Below are 19678 nucleotides of genomic sequence, written 5' to 3'. Positions count from 1 at the left end.
CATACATAAAGGAAACATTTTAAAACAGGCTTCAGAACTTTTTGTAAGAGCTCTTCTACTTGAGAATTTTTCTTTATTTACAACAGAGTATAATAGTAGGATCTCTCCCAAACTGGAAGAAGCTTTTTAAATGTGACTACTACTAAATAGCTAAACAAAACACATGCATGTTTGTATCATTATTGCCATTGCATTCTGGAGAGAAGGACCTTAATATAATTAAACCACTACTTGATGTGGTTTGAGAATCCTCATTTTGTTCTCTAAGGATTTTATATGAAGGTTCTTATGCAGCACATATAGTAGAAAAGTTAACTCTTTATTCATTCCCTACTGCTTTAACCAATTCTCCTAAATGGAAGGAGTTTATTTGACAAGGTACAACACTAGCTTTTCTGGGACTTATGTAATTTTAGTTTTGTGTATGAAATGTAATAGTCTGCAATGTAGGAGTTTAACGTTTTCTATATTATAGTGAATTTACGTTTCTCATAGAAATCTTTAAAAATCAACCATTCTCCATGAAATATTAGTGTAGGTGTGGTCAGATTATCCGTTAACATAAAAAAGTGCTCCTGACACCAGCCTCTGTATATGATAACATACAGTATTAGAAGATTTCTGCAAAGATTGTGGTTGTTTTCTTATCCTCAGATGAAATGCTGGGATTGTTTCATTTCCTTCTCTGAGAACACCAGAGAGACTGTGACTTAAAAATCTGTTGCTTTTTTGCTATCAACGTTATAGTACTTATTACATAAAGTATGGAGATAGTCAGGAGGAGTGGGGGCATTAAGTAGTTTGGAATACAGTGAGATTTAAATCTGGTACTGCAGGCTGTTTGGAAATCACATGTAGTATTGGTTAATCAAAGATTCTGTATTCAATTTTGACATTGGACAGTGAGGTTCAGTGGTATGTATTGAAAAGACAGTGGAAGCGGAGGTAAACGTATAGGCGTGACAGTAGATTAGCACTATCACCATTTCAGACTTGTAGCACAAATGCCTTTCTGTGCCTTTCTTTTGGATAATGGACTCATCTAGACCAGTGTTTCTCAACCTTTTAAGTAGCAGGTACTGCCTAACTTCTGCAAATGTTAATAAGTACCCCAACACTCAATTTTCCAGGGGATTTTGTATTTGCAGACTAATGTGTGCTATATGTTTGGAAAAAGGGCTGTGTATAAAAAAAGGCCATGATATGACAGATGTCTGATCTGGTGCAGATAGGGATGCCACCTTTTACACCGGGGTGCACAACTCAAATATGTACCTAGGCTAGAGGTGATGTTGCCCAAAGCTAGGAGGGCTGAAGCCAGTGTCACACACAGCGTGGCATGCCAAATTATTACTGGGGAATTTTAATGTGTGGCGCACCAAATTATTGCCATAGGTTTGAGAGGAAAAGAGGGTGAGAGAGAGAGAATGTTAGGGTACTTGTGTACCCTCTGGCTGTGTCTCGTGTACCCACAGGGGTACGTGTACCACAGGTTGAGAAACTGTGATCTGGACAAGTATGTCAGCAACCAATAAATATCTATAGTTCTATCTCACTCTAGTCCAGGGGTGGGCAATTATTTGGGCTGAAGGACCACTTAGGGAGTTTTAGTGAGCTGTTGTAGGCTGGAGGGGGGTGGGATATGGGGGGGAGTATTGACTTTTTCCAGTGGAGTGGGGGAAGGGCAATTGATACCAATCTGGCCCAAGCCTGTCTGCCCTGCACCCAGGACCAGGGTGCCAGATGAAGGAGGCTGGTGGAGTCTCTACAGAGGCTGGCTGGGATCCCCACAGGTAAAATGAGTTCAGCCTGGCAGATAGAATGGGGCTATGGGTGGTTGAGGGGGGTGGGTGAGGTCAGGATTGCACAGCAGTGACAGCATGGAGCTGGGGTCTGAAGCAGAGATGTGATCTGTTCCCTGCATATCCGGGCTGGGGCTTTGCCATAGGCCCCAGCCCCACATTGTCACCACCCTACAAGCCAGGCCCCACCTGGCCATCCCGCTTCCAGACACCACGGTCCCATCCCATCCACCTGGCTGAGTGCACCTTGCCCACAGGGGTCCCAGGCTTGTGTCCATACATGGAGACCCTGCACACACTCTTCATCTGGCACCCCCAGCAGTGGTGTGGGGGGGTGAATGGGCTGGGGTCCCTGGGCAGGGTCCAGGTCCAGCAGTGGTGGCGACACTCACAGTGTCAGTTGGAAGGAACCAAGGCTTCCAGGAAGCTGAGTCTGGCTACTGCACTACCCCGAGCTGCTGTGCTCCAAGGGGCGGCAGGTCTGGCCGCATGTGCCATGGCCTGGGCTGCCTCACTCTTGGGCCAGGCAAGGCAGAGGGACCTATCACAGGCCTCATAGAATCCCTTGGCGAGCCAGATGTGGCCAACGGGCCGTATTTTGCCCACCCCTGCTCTAGTCACTAAGCACACCTTTTGTGTCTTTCCTGCCTGGTTGAAGAATAGAGTAGCAGGAACAGTGAACTCTATACAGCTTTATATAGTTATTTTGTAAGCTATTTTAGCTAACATTTCTTAACTTTTTCTCTTGTTAAATCAAGAGGCAGGTAGATTGTCTCCCCAAAGAATAAGAGGCTGCAAGTGCTGCTGCAGTAGCCATAATTTGGGCCATTGCTGTTACAGAGTTAGGTGAAGTCTGAGGGAAGGTCAGAGTGCTACAATTTCCTATCTACAAGTAGCAGCTTTTCAGGGTCTCGTTGGCATTTACACTGCATTTTGGTAGATGAGGAGCCTCACATTGCAGACAAATGTTTCAAAGACTCCAAGTCAGGAAAAGGAGTATATTCTGATAGGAATAACTACAAAAATATTTATAGAGTTATTGATTCTTCTACCAGCATCTTCCCTAAAGAATAATCTCCCCTGTCCCTGCTTCCTGCACCACTCCTTCCGCCCCCCCCCCCATTGTCTAGTACCCTTACTTGCAGATAACTTGTGGGATAGAGGAACAGTGTCTCTAGTGCTTGGTTATTGTTTGTAATTACTGTATTTATTTGCATACCACATGCCCCAAAATAATACACACATCCTTCTGTTGGGAAGGAAGAATGAAGAATTCTCCGGAATCCTAACTGCCACAGCTTGAACGCTGCCCGCAGGCAGGAAGGGCAAAACCTACTTCTCAGTGTCGTTCAGTCTCTAGCGGCAGCTTCAGAACTAGTTTTACTGCTCAGCACCTGTAACAGAGTGGTCCTCAAGAGTGCACTCTGCCCCTACCTTGTGGGATGGGAAAGAAGCATAGCCCATGGCAGTCATTACTGGGATCCATTAAACAGCTATTACATGCTTCAGTTGCAGTGCAGAAAATCAACATCCCTGCTTATGACATGCACCCTAGTTTTGGAGGGCTGATTTAGGAGAAAAGTGTATGTGGTATTAGTTCTCAACCTTTTTTGTACCAGGACCCACTTGTAAACATGGATGGGCAGTCCTGACCCAGTGCCCCTCACTCCTGACCTGCTGACCCCTGCCTCCTGTGGGAGGGGGGCATAGGGGTCCCCAAGCAGCTCCTTGCAGGCTGGAACTCTGCCAGCAAGCAAGGGAAAAGCCATGATTTCCTACACTTTTCTCCTTTAAGGGGGAATCCATTTTTAAAGTTTGTTTGTAACCCTTTCATGACCCACGCATTCAGAAATGCTGGTATATATGGCATGGCCTCAGTTATTACAAGGTAGGTGAGTGCAATATAAGGAGTCAGCCCTAGGTACTTACAAACTTGGGTTTTGGTGGCGACATTATGACTGTGGCTGAAGTGAAAAGACCTATGATGGAAAAATGGTATTCTCTGTAATACCTGCTAACTTTTGTAGAAAATAGAAACCCAGAAAAAATAGCTTTTTAGTTTAAAAAAATGATGACAAAGCTTGGTAGGTCTAGGATATGGAAGTATATGAATACATATGAATCATCCAGAAAAAACAGATAAGTTTCCTTAAATTGAGCCATAAGGACAAGTGTGAGTGTACATCACAGTAGCTGCTCTGATAGCTTCTTGTGTGGACACTCTTACGGAATGTTAATTATGTCTGTATGAGAGAGTTTATTCCACTCCAAAAGTTTAATAAACTGTTTTGGACACACAGTAATGCACAGCAAAGCTTCAGTCCTATTTGAGAATAATAGAGCATGCTAGTCTCAAAAATATTGAGACTTTCAGTTATGAAAAATAATGGCAAAAATTACAAAATCAGTATTTGATTTTAAAAAAAATTAACTTCACTTAGTCAAGTGAGTAGGCAGGAAGGAGAAGACTTTAAGGTGGGTATTTGTGCGTGTACATTTGTATACAAGAGGCTTGCAAGAAATATGAGAGGGAAAACGAACACGTTCTGGTGAATTTGTGCTGCTCTAAAGTACATAAAGCAGCCAGAATGTTCTAATGAATATGGCTGTAAAGTTTAAAAAAGAAAAAAAAAAAAAGTTTGGTATTTAATATACTCAGGTCATTAAAAATATCAAATGGTACCAGTCTTCTTTTGGGCTTTTTGCTCATGATGTCTGTGTATATGATTTTTAACATTTTTAACAGGAAATTACCAGACAAGAACAGTTGAGATAGAGTTAAGGGAGAAATATACTACCAGGATTTTGTTGTTATTCCAAAAATAAGCATCACAGAGCTAGGAAATTCAGAGTTAAATTTAAACGTAAAGATATTCCAAATATGTTGAGATATAGAGCACTCAACCAGGTTTACTTCTGCCATATAGTGATATAAGCGAAAAAGTGTCTAATGTCTTCAAATATTTTTCACTAGAAAATTGTATTCGCCACGAGTGACTAGAAATAGTGGTCACAAGCTGGCAGAGGGTAAATTCAGATTAGACATCAGGAGGCACTACTTCACTGTCAGGGCGGCTAGGATCTGGAACCAACTTCCAAGTGAAGTGGTGCTAGCTCCTACCCTGGGGGTCTTTAAGACAAGGTTTGACAATCACCTTGCTGGGGTCATTTGACCCCAGTACTCTTTCCTGCCAAGGCAGGGGGTTGGACTTGATGATCTGTTCAGGTGCCTTCCGACCCTACCAACTATGAAACTATGAGTATCGCCGAGTTATAGCTATTTTGGTGCCCCAGTTGCGCCTTTCCATATCTAATCATACATAAATTTCTTTTGAGAATATCCTTAACTCTGAATTTCCAAGTTTCATAATTCTTGTTTTTTAAATCATTTACACCGTCTGATGTCTTTTATAATCAGTTTTTTACTGGAAAGTTTTAATCCTTTCTGTATATCTCTTAATGGCATTAAAAACAATGAAACCTTTTCATAATCTTCTCCTACTGCACTTACACAAATAAGCTAAATACAAGCAATCTTGGTATTGTCACATGATTATGTAAGCTATTACGTTCTGTGTCTACCGTTCTGGGTCTTGATAATGGACAAAATATGTTGGCCATAGGGAATAATATGAGCTTGTTTCAATTTAAGCTTCAAATTGAGTTAAATTTTTTTTTTTAATTCTCTGTTTGTACAAAGTGCTGATTTGATACTAAAGCAAGTTCTGTATCTGCTTGGTCCCATATTCTGAAAAATAATAGTATTTTATCATAGCATTTCTCACAGTTTTTTAAAATGATTTAGATTTGATACGTTTGGTGCGCTGAAGTCATAGTTCTATCATCATTCAAATGTTACTTCATATGCTAGCGTATGAAATTAATTTAGAATATTTTGTTGTTCTCTTTCTAAGTAAGCTTCTGTATCTGTCACTTGTAAAATCTTCACTTTTTTATAGAAGTTTTTATGGTAGGGCCATCTGTATGTAACTGATAGCAGAAATATAAAAAATAACTTCAGTTTCTTATGCTAGTTTGTATATGCTAAATACAGCAGCACTGCAGAACTGGTGGTCAGTATGGATTTTCTTTCTTCCTTGTTTGTGAAGTTTAGTTGATTTTCTGTTCTTCAGAATCTGCCTATTAAAAATGCACAACTTTTATTTGGAAGGTAATGGGAATTTATTTTCTATTTGAATACCTGATATACTTCAATTATTTCAGTGTCATGTGAGTAGCTCTTTTAAAAAACAAAACAACAAAAAAACCCTTCAGCTTATGTTCAGTAGTTCACATCAACAGAAGAGAGGTTCAAATCTACATTTATGTTCTGGTAAATGGGAATAATGATTCAGTGTAATTTATTTTCACTCTACTTTTTAAACTGTGACTGCTTGTTAACAGTGTGGCTTAAAAGTTTTCAGTAAATATTTGTGATGTAAATTTAGGGAACTGAAGGGGGGGAGTGTTAGGGGGTTGGTTTTGGGTTGGAGGGGTTAACTCGTTTGATAGTGCTGGTTTTTTTTTAAGTGCAGGCAAAAACCTCTGTATTTGTCATTGAAGGGCATTTGTATTTTTCTTTTGTCATAGTCTTATGGTCTTATACTTCCTCTGCTGTCTTTCACAATTTTGGGCTGAAAGTTTGTGGTTTCCAACTTTGAATGTTATAGGCTGTTGTTCCAGGTTAAGAGGATTGTGATGATTGATATATTTTTAATAGTTCCAGAGAATAGGCATCTCAAACTATTTTGAATATTTGTGCCAACATTCCAGTCCAGTCCACGACAGAATCTTACCTTCCAGGTCTTGGTTCATTTACTTGAGGGATTTTGTTAAAGGTTTTGGAAAACCCAAGGTAATTTATATAGTAATTTTGGAGTTTTTGGTGGTCCTGGGAGACCAAATTGGTTGGTGATATCTTTTATTTTACCAACTGAATAGTTAGAATCCCCCAGTCCCCCCACCCCCACTCGCTCACTGGCAGGAGTGGGGCCAGACCTCAGTAGCCTGAGGGGAAGCCAGGGTTTAATTACCACATTGCAAGGTGGGGGTGGCATGGGCATCTACAGGCTCTGCTTGTGCACTGGAGGCCATGCACCCAGAGCTGCCACGGCCAGACACCAGTACCCTGAGGGCAGTGGTAGGGGCACCAGCACGGTGCCCTGGGCCAAGTCTCTCTAAGGAGTGGCCAGCCAGCTATGGGGAGGGGGTGGGGAGGAGGAATGTGATCTGGCTGCAGTGTGGGGGAGAGCCAAGGCTAGCTATGGAGCCCAACTCACCATTGCCTCCCTCTGTGGCCAGTGCAGTCTGGGTTGGGATGGCCCCAGGAGGTGGGGGTCAGCACCCACTGCCTCCAGCCCTGTGTGGGGACTGTGGTTTGCAGGTGGACTGCAGCATGGCTCCCAGCCCCCCACCCTTTGCCAACAGTGGCAGAGCAAACTATTGCAGCAGGCAGAGGTGAGGCACCTGTCATCTGCCTGCTCAGGGTGGGCTACTGTGGGCCAGGGGTGTGGACAGCAGTGTGGGGAGGCAGTGAACCACGGAAACTAGGTCTTGACCTAGTTGCATAGGCAGCAACTGGCCCACAACAGCTCACCATGAGCAAGCAGAAGGTGATAGGTGCCTCACTTCTGCCCACCGTGATGGTTTGCTCTGCCGCTGTCGCTAGGAGAGGGAGGGGTGGGCTGCCGCAGGCCAGGTGTTGCCTGTGCCCCTGGGCCGTGGTGCCAGGTCGGACTAAACTGGACCAAGCTGCGCTCCTGGGCTGTGGGGCTGGGCTGGGCGGCTGGGTCAGGCTGTGGTGGTCCATTGCCTCCCCCTGCCATTGCCCACATCCCTGGCCCGCAGCAGCCCACCCTGAGTCCCTGGCCATGCGGCCCAGGAGTGCAGCCTGGACCCGCAGCCCAGGGATGTAAACAGTGACTGGCCCATGGCAGCCTGCCCCTCCATCTCCTGGCAGCAGTGGAGAGGGCAGAGGTGAGGCATCTGTCACCTGCCACTTGCTCATGGCAGCATCAGGTGCTTGGAGCAGGCTGCTGTGAGCCAGTCGCTGCTTACACCCCTGGGCCATAGGGCCAGGCCACACCGGGCTGCTGCAATCCATTGCCTCCCCGCAGCAGCCTACCCCCAGTGCCCAGCACCACCATGAACAGGTGGCAGGTGCCTCTCCTCTGCCCACTGTAATAGTTCGGTCCACTGCTGGGAGAAGTGCGGGGTGAGGAGCTGTGCTGCAGCTGCAGCCTGCCTGCAAACTGCAGCCCCTGCACAGGAATGGAGGCAGAAGGCGGCACTGACCCCCCCATCCCCTGGGGCCGCCCCAGCCCAGGTTGCGCTGCTGCTCCTTGAAGGGACTCGGCCTAGGACACTGTGTCAGTGTCCCTGTCACTTCTGCCTGCAATGGGGGAATTAAATCCTCCCCTTCTCAGGCTACTGGCTTCTGGCCAGCTGCAGGCCCAGGTGCACGAGCGGAGCCTATTGGTGCCCACACTGCCACCCCTTCCCTCCTCTCCCCTCCCCTCCCGCAGTGCATGGATTAAACCCCTGCTTCCCCTCAGGCTGCTGGGGTCTGGCACCACCTCCAATCCTGCCACTGGGACAGTGAGGGAGTTGTGGGGCTGGAAACGCCTAGCAAGGGCTCCTTGTCAGGCAGACCTGGCAGCACTCCAGAGCAGGGTTTCCCGCCCTTTTCTCAGTCAGCTGGAGCAGCAGTAGTGCTGCAGGGGCAGAACCAACCCTGCTTGGCTGGAACAGACGGCCCAACCCAGCTCATTGCTGAAGAGCATGCTGTGATGCTGGAGGACTCTGATTAACTTAAACCAGGAAGGGGTCTGGGGGACAAATTCCATAAAATGGTTTGACCTCAGTCAGTCAAGTCTGATACTACATTCAATCAGGTTTATCTTAGACTAGTTTCAGCCATTTTGAAACTGGGTTATGTGCACTGAACTTCTGTTCTCTTACAGATTTAAACCAGTTTCTGACTTAAACCAGTTTGTGTGTAACTTCTGTCTTTAGCCCTTCAGATTTGAGAGGAATGCAGATGCAGACTGAACTACGTATTCTGAGCCTACACCTGCTTCTCTCTCTGATATGAAGGGCACTTGCTATATGAAAGCTTGTCCAACAGTTCTTCAAGCTATACAGTTAGTCCAGTAAAATGCCACAGAAAAATCCTTGCCTCTTGTACAAAATTAATTATCAACCAGGTCATCTTTATCTGCTATTTTGCTGCTATGCTGAAAGAATTAGTTATGTAGTCAGCTTTCCTTTTCACAACTTAATTATATATTTTATTGTTTAAAGCAGTTTTCTTGGTATTAAATTAAGGCTCCTGGGATTCCATTTATAATTTTTAGGATCATTTCCTAGTATTTTTTAAAAAGAAGACAAGCACAACGTTTGTTTCTTATATTCTATTGAATGGTGTTTTAAAGAGTGTATATTTTTTATGACAGTCCTCCCGAACTCCTGGATTATTATCATCTAGTCCTCCTGCCTTGTTGCTTTTTAATTTATCAGTAGTTTTTCCATCATCGCATCTTCTGACAGTTCAGTATCTGAAACTGCCTCATCTTTATTACATTAGTAGATTGATTTATGGTAAATATCTCGCCAGCATTATCTGTATGGAATTCAGATGCAGGGAAATTATTTTGCTTTTTTGCAATGGTCTGATCTTTCTTAATTGATCTTTTTAACTCCTTTATAATGCAATAGACCTACCAATTTTCTTGCAAAAATTCTGCTTCTAATTTCCACTTGTTTTATTGTCTCTATCTCTGTGCTCTTTAGATTCCCTTCCTGCATTTACCATCCAATATTTTACTTCTATTTTGGGTCCTATTTTTGGAGGGCACTTATTCAGCCCAAGTAAAATTTAAACTTTTACCATTTAAAACTTCCCTTCCTGTTATGCAAACTTTCTGAACCTCTTGAATGTCAATCTAATGTATTGAGTCTGGATTTTAACTTCTCCATATCTGTTTTTAAACCCCACTTTTTATACAGTGCTGTTTTCTTGTATGATGCCTTGTTTATGATAATGATATGCTTAATTATGTTGGGATTCATTATTATTTAGTAGGGCAACTATAGTTACCACATGAAGAAAAGCAGATACTTATGTATTTTGGAACTATAAATAGGGACCTGCTAAATTCACAGTAGAAGTAGTGTATGTAGCAGTTCCTTTAATCATGTGTGTTCCCGCACGTGCACCTCACCCCTTTTCTGCTCCCCTCCCCCCCATAGCAGAGGACCCCGCTGTTCCCTCTTGATCAGCAGGGCAGCTAAAACCGCAGTTCTAAACCTACCATTTTTGCCTCCCTGCCAGTCAGCAGCAAACAGCAGGACCACCCAGAGCCCCTCAGCCAGTCTGTGGCAGGAGGCAAAAATGGCACCATATTTGAAACCACAGTTTTTGCCTCCCCACTGATCAGGAGTGAGCTGCAAGCAGGGCCCCTCCAGCAATCAACAGGGGTCCGGGGCAGGGGAACCAGCGGCGAAATTTTTCTAAGTCCCACGTCCGACATCAGGTCAACCCGGGTCCCTGGCACACCCACTGCTGCCATGAATTTGTTAGGTCCCTGTACATAAACCAGAAAGCAATCCTTTAAGGGTGTATTTGTAATAGAGTCCAAAAGAGGGGAATTAAATGGGGAGCCACATATATAAAAAGGAAAAATTATCTCCTCTCCCCTGAAGAGTCCCCAGTAAAATTCCATGGTGACAAAAGAAGGCTAACAAGTATCAGATTGTGGCCATGAACAAGTGATCACAAAAAAAAAAAAGAGTATATACCTGTTTAAGGGATGTCTTGCAAAAGAGAGCTGGCTCTTTCCTCAGAAGTTAGATCAGTTACTTACAAGGACGGTCATCTTTCTCCCAATCTAACTTGAGTGACAGTAGTTCTCTTGGGTCTGGAGGACACCTTGTATCTCAGAGTCCTCTGCTGCCCCTCCCTCTATTAAAGGCATCCTGAAAAATCCCCACTCTTCCCCAGCCTTGCCGGTTAGATTAGTGGGAGGGGGGTGGCATTTCCTGCTGCAGCAGCTTCTGGGTCAGCCTGGAGAAGTGCTGGGCAAAGCAGGCTGCTTGTGCTGGGTGGCCAGACTCGGGGATCTTTGCCCCTGCAGCAGAATGCCATTTCCCTTCACCACAGCCTGGAGCAGAGCAAGGAGCCAGGGTTGTTCTCCCTGCAGTGGGAACCAGAACAGCTCACCTCTCCTGCCAGTCCCTGATTGGTGGGATGGGGTCGGAGAGGTATCTTCCTGAGCTGGAACCCTCCTGTAGCTGTGGGAGCTTCCAGATATCACTTGACAGCCTGCCCTCTTTCAAGGCAGTGGAGAGGATAGGTTATCAATGAATGAGCCCTCCTAAGGGATAGGGGTGGCCCCTGGTTAGGGAGCTCTCTTGTGTAGTTCCTGATGATTGGAAGAGGGCCAATGTCATACCTATCTTCAAGAAAGGGAGGAAAGTAGATCCGGCAAACTATAGGCCCATCAGCCTGACTTCTATCCTGGGGAAGGTCTTGGAAAAGATTATTAAAAAGGCCATCCTTGACAGAGTAGCTGAAGGCGATATCCTGAGGGATACCCAGCATGGACTCGATGAGATTGGGTGTGTTGCGGGTAGGTCTTGCCTGACCAGTCTCATTTCCTTTTATGACCAGGTGACTTATCACCTGGACAAGGGGGAAGAGATTGACGTTGTATATCTTAACTTTAAAAAAAAAGCCTTTGATCTGGTATCCCACAATTACCTCTTGGCTAAACTGGCTAACTACGACCTTGACCTCACCACAATCTGCTGGCTGGGGAATTGGCTCTGCGGTAGGACCCAGAGGGTGGTGGTTGATGACAGCTAATTGTCTTGGTGCGCTGTGACCAGTGGGGTCCCTCAAGGCTCTGTCCTCAGGCCTATGCCATTTAACGTCTTCATCAATGATTTGAACATTAGTGTCGGAAGTGGACTGGCCAAGTTTGTCGATGACACCAAACTCTGGGGTAAAGAATCCACACCTGAGGACAGGAGGGTGATCCAGGCAGATCTTGACAGGCTCATGAAATGGGCGGACGAGAACCTGATGGTGTTCAGCATTGAAAAATGCAAGATTCTCCACCTTGGGAGGAAAAGCCTGCAGCATCCTTATAGGCTCAGCAGTGCTATGCTGGTTAGCACTACAGATGAAAGGAACTTGGGGTCAGGATTGACCACCAGATGAACATGAGCCTTCAAAGCGATGCTGTGGCTAGTAAATCGAGCAAAATGCTGGCTTGCATCCATAGATACTTCTCAGGCAAATCCCTGGACGTCATTCTCCCCATGTACTCAGCCTTGGTGAGGCCGCAACTGGAGTACTACATCCAGTTTTGGGCTCCATAATTCAAAAAGGATGTAGAGAAGCTTGAGAGGGTGCAGAGGAGAGCCACGCGCATGATCAGAGGGCAGGAAAACAGGCCTTATGATGAGAGGCTGAGAGCAGTGGGGCTATTCAGTCTGGAAAAGCGCAGGCTCAGGGGTGATCTGGTGGCCACCTATAAATTTATCAGGGGTGCTCATCAGGATCTGGGGGAACATCTGTTCACCAGGGTGCCCCAAGGGATGACAAGATAGAATGGTCACAAACTTCGCCACGACCGGTTCAGGCTGGACATAAGAAAGTACTTCACTGTCTGAGCCCCCAAGGTTTGGAATAGACTGCCGTCGGAGACGGTTCAAGCACCCACTTTGAAAGTCTTCAAGGCACATTTGGATGCTTATCTTGCTGGGATCCTATGATCACTGCTGAGTTCCTGCCCTTGGGGCAGGAGGCTGGACTTGATGATCCTCCGGGGTCCCTTCCGGCCCAAATGTCTATGAACTCTATGACCTACTTCAGCCACAGGGCTGGAAGGCATGTATGCTTCAATCCTGGGGCTGTTTTTCTACTGGTAGCGTTTTCTGAAAAACACTCACTGGTAGAAATTTAAGAATTAACAATAATGATGGGGAACAAATAACATTTTCTTCTACAAAAATGTGGAATGCCCCATATGTAACAAGGAATGTGCATGGTAAGCATGGCATCTCATGACAAACATGAATTTATAATGCTAATAGTGCTGACTGGCTCCAGAACGTATTGCTTAAGAATCGAGCAACAATACAGAATGGAGAAAACTTTAACCAGTCTGTTTCTTTTACATTTTGTTTGGATAAAGAGAAGTATAAGGGGTACCAGAAGATTGTTGTGAGCATTGCTTTGGGTCAAAAGAACCTTGGTGCTTGAGAGATTTTATAAATACAGGCAGTCCTTGATTTACGGTATTTCAACTAAGGGCAATTCACACTTGTGGCGCTCCACCATTTACGCTCATGTTATTACTTATGGCTCTGGATCCTCACACTTAACAGCACTACATGGCAATTTACAATGAGAAAAAGAGGGCGGCAAAACAAACCTCCCTGGATCAGTTTCTCAAGAAGCCATCAAGTGGCCCTAAGTCTCCCCAAAATCCCCCCAAAGAAGCCCTTTTGAAATCCATGACCCTGATGAAAGGTGTTCCTTCACCTTCTGATTAAATAAAATGTTATGTGATTAGTTGCCCTGTTTTAATCAATTTATATACAGTGCACTTTAGAAAGCTTTGCATGTACAGCGTATATAGTTTTTAGTTGATAAAATAGTTGATTTAAATATGGTATTGATGGTAATTTCTATAAAAAGTTCGGCATCAGGCCCTTGGTCAGGAACGTTTCCCGTTCTTATAACATTGTTTCTATGGGAAAATAAGATTTGACTTGGATCATTTCGACTTACAGTGCCTTTTCCAGTAACATATCCTGCCGTAAATGCGAGGACTGCCTATATATTAAAATCATTAACATTTAACTAAATTGATTTGATTTGAACTTTTTCCAACTTTGTTTACTGATGTCTAGATTCTTGTATTTGAAATGTGAGTGAGTTAGCCCTATTTTTTAGTCAAAACCAATGCTGCTTTTAGGACATTAATTATTTCTAATGTAATTAACTTGAAATATGTGTCTTTACTATGGGACTAACGTGTAGAACAAAGAAATGAACAGAAACAGGGAACACAAGAAATACTGGCCAAAATATCTTTCATAAATATATATTTTATAAATATCTTTATAATCCCAGCAGAGCTGCTTCCATTTAAAAATTAAGCTCATGCTTTATTTCAATTCAGTTTTTCCTCTTGTGAATGTTTTAATTGTGGTATTTGTACAGCATTGTTTCCTAATTTCAATAATATAAAAAACAGCATTTTAAAAAAATAAATGCCTTTTCTCTTGTCTGCAGAGATGCTATCTAGTTGCAATCCCTGCTGTATGAACCATATGCATATCTTTTGATTCATTACCACTACCATTAACAGTTTTGGTAAAACAAGTATAGTACACTATAATTCATTGTCATGTTTTGTTAAAGGGATCATCTGTGATTTCATTTTTTCTTTTCAACATCAGGATTTCCCTTTTAATTCTGCCTCAAAATACAAAAGTAAGAATTCAGGGTTGGCCAGCAAAATTATTAAAGGCATAAAAAGTTGTTCTGAGAAAAGACTGAAGATACCTATTATATTTGGATAGGAAAAATTAGGAAAAGATTTGATAAAGGTATATAGTAGTCAAGAAAGTGCTATTTTTCCTCTTTAATATCAGAACTTTTTTATTTCATTAGTTACAACTATATTTAAAACTAATAAAAAGAAAATGTGTATTTTACACAAAGTATAATTAACCTGTGAAAGTTGCTGTTACTCTATACCAATGAGGTCACAAGCTAAATAGGATTCGGAAGAGATTAGAAGTATATTTGCATAATGAGAACATCCACAGACACATTATGGGATTTTCTGTACAATTTTCTCTGGGTTTATGCCAACCACTAACTGAGGGTTTAGACAGAAAATTACCTTTTTAAGCAGGTTGTTGAATAGGTAGGTAGGTGCTTGTACTTTTTTTCTGAGCCTATGGTACATCACTCTTAAACACAGAACACCTAGATGGGTTGTTTACATTGCCTAACACTCATGTTCCCATAGAAATTTCTCATGCTTATTTTCTGCCCAAAGACTTGAGTAAATCTTCTGTTTTTTTAAGTTTGAAGAAAATATGTTTGTTTATATTTGTGTATCTAATTGTGGAGGAAGAAAGTAGTTTCATAATGAAAGGAAAAAGTCAGATTCTTCAGTGTTCCTGTAATTAAAATAGCTATGATTCATAATCCTATTGACTTAATCTGCAGCGAAGACCAAATTGCTTTCACATATTCAAAGAAAGTTGATTAAAAATAATAATGTGTTTCTGTTTTTGTATTACATTTGTAATGTTTCATCACTGACAATATAAAATAAAATTGCATGGTGAAATAGCAAGCAAAACAACTGGGGTAGCCACGTTTTGGGTTTTGTTAGAGAACACAGTTTTCATTCTTCAAGGCTTATTTTGCTTGCTAAGAAATACTTGTGCTTGACAGCAAGACAGTACCTAGTGCAGAATGTTGTCAACTTTGAAAGCTTCACTGTGTGCGCATGGGTTTGCCTTAAGTATGCACATAAATGTAACTAGGTGATCAAAAGATCACAGATTGAAGAGTTGGGGAACTGCATGCACATTGCATTAGCAACATCTGACAACATAGAAATCTCCTGGCTTTTCTTGCTTCACTATCACACTTTGCTCTCAACCTGATGGATATGTTTTATTTACAGTAAGACACGACTGAGTTTTTGTGTGTGTGTTGTTTTTTTTAAGTTGACCATACACAGGTAAAAACAAGAAATAAACTACGGTTGTCACAGCAAGTATATTCAAAGTGAGCACAACACATTAAGATTTTAAACTGCCTACCATATACAGGTTCCATGGGGCAAAAGTTGCTTTTTTCTATCTATTTATACAGTGTTTAGCATTGACTAATCTATGACTGAGGGCTCTAAGTGACATCCCACAACATAGTTAATAAAAGTAATGTACAGTTACATCAGCTGCAGTATTACATGCTGAGGGAAGCAGAATTATAGTACTGGTGGAATAATGATTTTGAGTTCAGGTACTGTGAAATAAACGTTACAATTTTCACCGCTGTTTCATCAGCATAGCTTTTTTTTTTTCGGTTTTATCATTGCTTTTCTTCACCCTGTTTCTTCCCCTTCTCCAACCCCATTCTAGGCAGCTGTTTTCCAATTAGTTTCTAAATTTACTATATCAGAAACTGAGTTTTATTTTAGCAAGTATATACAGTATATTTATTGGAATTCACTTGTATATAAATCTATATATGTGCAGTCCAATTCCTCAGTGTGACAATACAGCATAATGGAATTTGATTGACTTTTTAGGTGGTTTCATTCAGTTCTTTTATGTTCATTGTGTTGACTTAGTGTGACAGAGGGGTAAAAGATTTGTAGATATTTCTTGTTTGAATCATGTCAAGTCAAATAGTCCCTGTGGATATTTCAGTATTTCAAGTATTTCCTCATTGCATCACTCCTTTTAACTTAAATGTTTGTCACTTTCCCTTCCTTGTTAGATAACCATGAAGGATATAAAATAATGTACCATAAACTTAGAGTTTCTTATACTTGTATAAAAGTGAATCTTTATTCATGGGAAAGAAAGAGTCTTTTAATACTTCAGAGCAGCCTTGTAGTCCCCCTTAAAAAAAAAAAAAAGGGAGAAATCATATGTATGATGTTTTAAAAAAGTGTTGTTATCATTAGGGACTTAACACTTGTTTATGTGCAAGTGATCCTGACGTTGTTATTTTGTACATAAACAGAAATATATGCACTTAGTGTTTTAAGAGCCAGTTTCACAAAGTTGAAACAGTTAAGACCAAATTATCTGGGAGAGAATTTTAACAGAGAATTATAAATTAATGATTGGGAATTCTTTAGGAGTATTTCATTGGCTCCCTTCCAGCCCCTCAAAAAAGGTCACAATCACACAGTCAAGAAAAAAGATGTTGAAAGTTAATAAAGTAGCCTGGATTTGGCAGCAAGTAAAAACAACTATTTTAAAATGTAACAAATAGAATAAAGGACAAATTAATAGCAATGGATATAAATCAGAAGCTAGGACTTAAAGAAAATTCCTCTAGAAAGCAAAAGTATACAATGTGAGATTTGTGTTCAACAGAATTAAAGAAAAAATGCCCTTTACTTAAGTATGTTATGAGCAAAATGTATGTGAACAGTGTTATTGATCTGTTTCTAACCCTATCAAGATTACATAGAACTAGGGAGAATAGTAAACAGCAGCTGCTTAAGTTAGTTATCTTTTAAATCAGTAGGCTGGGGTAACTTGCATCTTTGAGGTTTTAAAAGAGCAGGCTTAATAGCTCTGTGGATCATGTAATATTGATTTCCAGTAAGTCTTGGGACACTGGGAAAATGCAGAGGACTGGAAGTAAAAATATTGTATAAATACTTACAAGTAAAGTGAGCCTGGTAAATATAGTCATGTCAGCCTGACATCACTTATGAACTCATGGAACTTAATAAAGAATTAATAAAGTAAGATAAGTGACAGTCAGGGGTTTTTTTTTTAGTTAACAGATGTTGTCAAATTAACTTGATATTTTTAATATAATTGCACGTTTGGTTGATATGGGCCATAGCATTGGTTCAAGATACTTAAGCTCAGGTAAGGCATTGGACTTGGGGCTGTGTAACATCTTGAGAATGAACTAGAGGATGTCCAGTGTTTCCTTTTGATTCTGATGTAAAGAAGCTACTGGCTGTTCATTTCTCAGATTTCTTAATTGGTGACTGTCTTTCTATTCAGATGTCAGAATCTTTCATGGCTTTAGAAAGGAATTGGATAGCTCTCCAGTGCTCACAACTATGTTAGCTCCAAGTTTGTTTGTTGAAAATGGTTTTATTTTGGTGCTCCTTCACCTCTTACTTCCATAAGTTGTCAGTTTTTAGACCATCTTAATGGGTTCTTTTCCTATCCTTGATGGCACTTCCTTCTTTAGATCTCCTGGCTAATTTGTTACTACTCCAGTCCTACCTGTTCTACACCCCTTACACTTCCCCTTGTGTGATGTTGCTCTTTGACAACAGGGTTTTTTAGATGTTTGTTTAAGCATCTGATTTTGAACTTTGATCGGCATGCTGTATTTGTCAGGTTATCTGTCATCATTTGTAATTTTGTAGGGGTGCCATTCAGTAGCACCATATCATCAGTATAGTCTAGGCATTTGCCATCTTCCCATGCTGTACTACTTCTGTGGCAATGCCAGGCAGTAACAAAGAGAGAAGGCAGCCCTGTTCATTCTGTAGTGTGTACATCAAATCGTTTTACCTGGCAGCTTATTCTTTCAGAGTATCCTACATCTCTGTACATAGCCTTTGGGAGATTGTTGACTTGAGCTAATTCCACTTAACTGAAGAATATTCTACAATGGGTCCATGTATGCTGTTGAATGCTTTTTGAAAGTCAGTCAGTTGGTGATGAAGGAAACCTGCCTTTTTCTGCATTCTTATATGGCATGTTATATTCTTTAATGTGAATATATGGTACACACAGGTAGTCATGGCTCAAAGTCTAAGCTATTCTTAAGCTTTACATTCACCCTATACAGTGTCTTACTGAAGACAGCTTTCTCTACAGTAGGGAGTAGTGTGTTTCCTCTAACATGTTGTAGTCTCAAAAGATCTTTATTTTGGGTATACTAGCAATAATTCTTCGTTTCAGCTGGTCAGATGAGGTCTCTTCCATACTTACTTACTGAACAGCTCTGTCTCTTTTGTTAAGATGGTGGTATCAAGTGTCTTGACAACGTTTCTGTTTTGATTTGATGATCTTCCACCACTTTATTTTATACCTTCCTAATTATGGCCTTTACTTCTGTTATTCTTTGGGCTAGAGTTAATATCAAGTTGTGGTTAATATGTTTCATTGAAATATAGCATTGAGGACTATTTTGACATTCTCTTTCCATCTTTTCTTCTTGTTGCCTGTAAGTATTTTCATCTTTGTTTTTACTTGGCTTATTTGCTTTTTTGAAATTTCCACACAGGATTTTACTCACTTGGTTAATTGTTTCGTAGTTTCTTATCATAGCAGCAGCCAGTGGCATAACAAGCAGAGTTGGTGCCTAGAGCAAACGCTGTGGAAGGGGCATGTGGTTCCAGGAAAGAGGGGGGGGGGGGGAGGGGGAGGGGCACAGAAGTTCTGGGAGCAGGGCCCACACGGATTCTGAAAATTGGGGTGATGTGGTAGGAGGCAGGCAGAGTCCTCAATGGAAGTAGTCCCAGTGGAGCTGGTGCCACTACACATGCTCTGCCTGTCCTAGTTCTGCTGCTTTTAAAGCAACAACAGTTGGTAACTGTTTTGGAGCTCCTGTCATGGGAGTGCTGCTGGGCTGCAAACTCAGCAGCGGTGGGGGTGCAGTTCCTGCACCTCTCCTAACTTGGTACTTGAGACGGGTACCCCCTTGCTCACCCCTGGTTATGCTACTGGTAGTAGCTTCAGCTGCTAGATCTATACCATGTGTCTCTAGTTAGCATTACTTATGTGGCCTTTCAGTTTTTTTGTAGCTTTCTTATGCTTTTCCTTTGCTTTCTCCAATACTTTATTGGTCTTCAGCTTTCAGGAGTCTCTTCCAATGCTTTTTCTGTCTGTGGTCTGGCTCCATATCTTTTGGGTTATTCCAGGCCTGCTTTGTTTATGGAGATAACCAGATGTCACCACTGTAGCTCAAATCATGTGAGCTTTACCCAGGTTTCCTCATGTTCAGTTTATCTCTTAATCTTTGGCCCTTGACAGTAACCCAAGTTCAAGTTGGAATTTTTCTGTTTTCAGTTTTGTGCTGTTGATGTTGGATCAGCTTTTTAAGCAGAAAATGATCATTCTCA

At 42.0% G+C, this 19678-nt stretch overlaps 1 protein-coding gene across 3 annotated transcripts in view; it reads left to right on the top strand.

Moving 5' to 3' along the window:
* KDM6A (lysine demethylase 6A) overlaps positions 1–19678 on the top strand; it is a 239234-nt gene that overhangs the window by 188187 nt on the left and 31369 nt on the right. The gene's annotated exons all lie outside the window — the stretch shown is intronic.

This window comes from Crocodylus siamensis, chromosome 1 (assembly GCF_052110815.1).
Source record: "Crocodylus siamensis isolate JL-2025a chromosome 1, ASM5211081v1, whole genome shotgun sequence".
Classification (NCBI taxonomy): Eukaryota; Metazoa; Chordata; order Crocodylia; family Crocodylidae; genus Crocodylus; species Crocodylus siamensis.
This window is presented reverse-complemented; position numbering and strand designations above follow the sequence as displayed.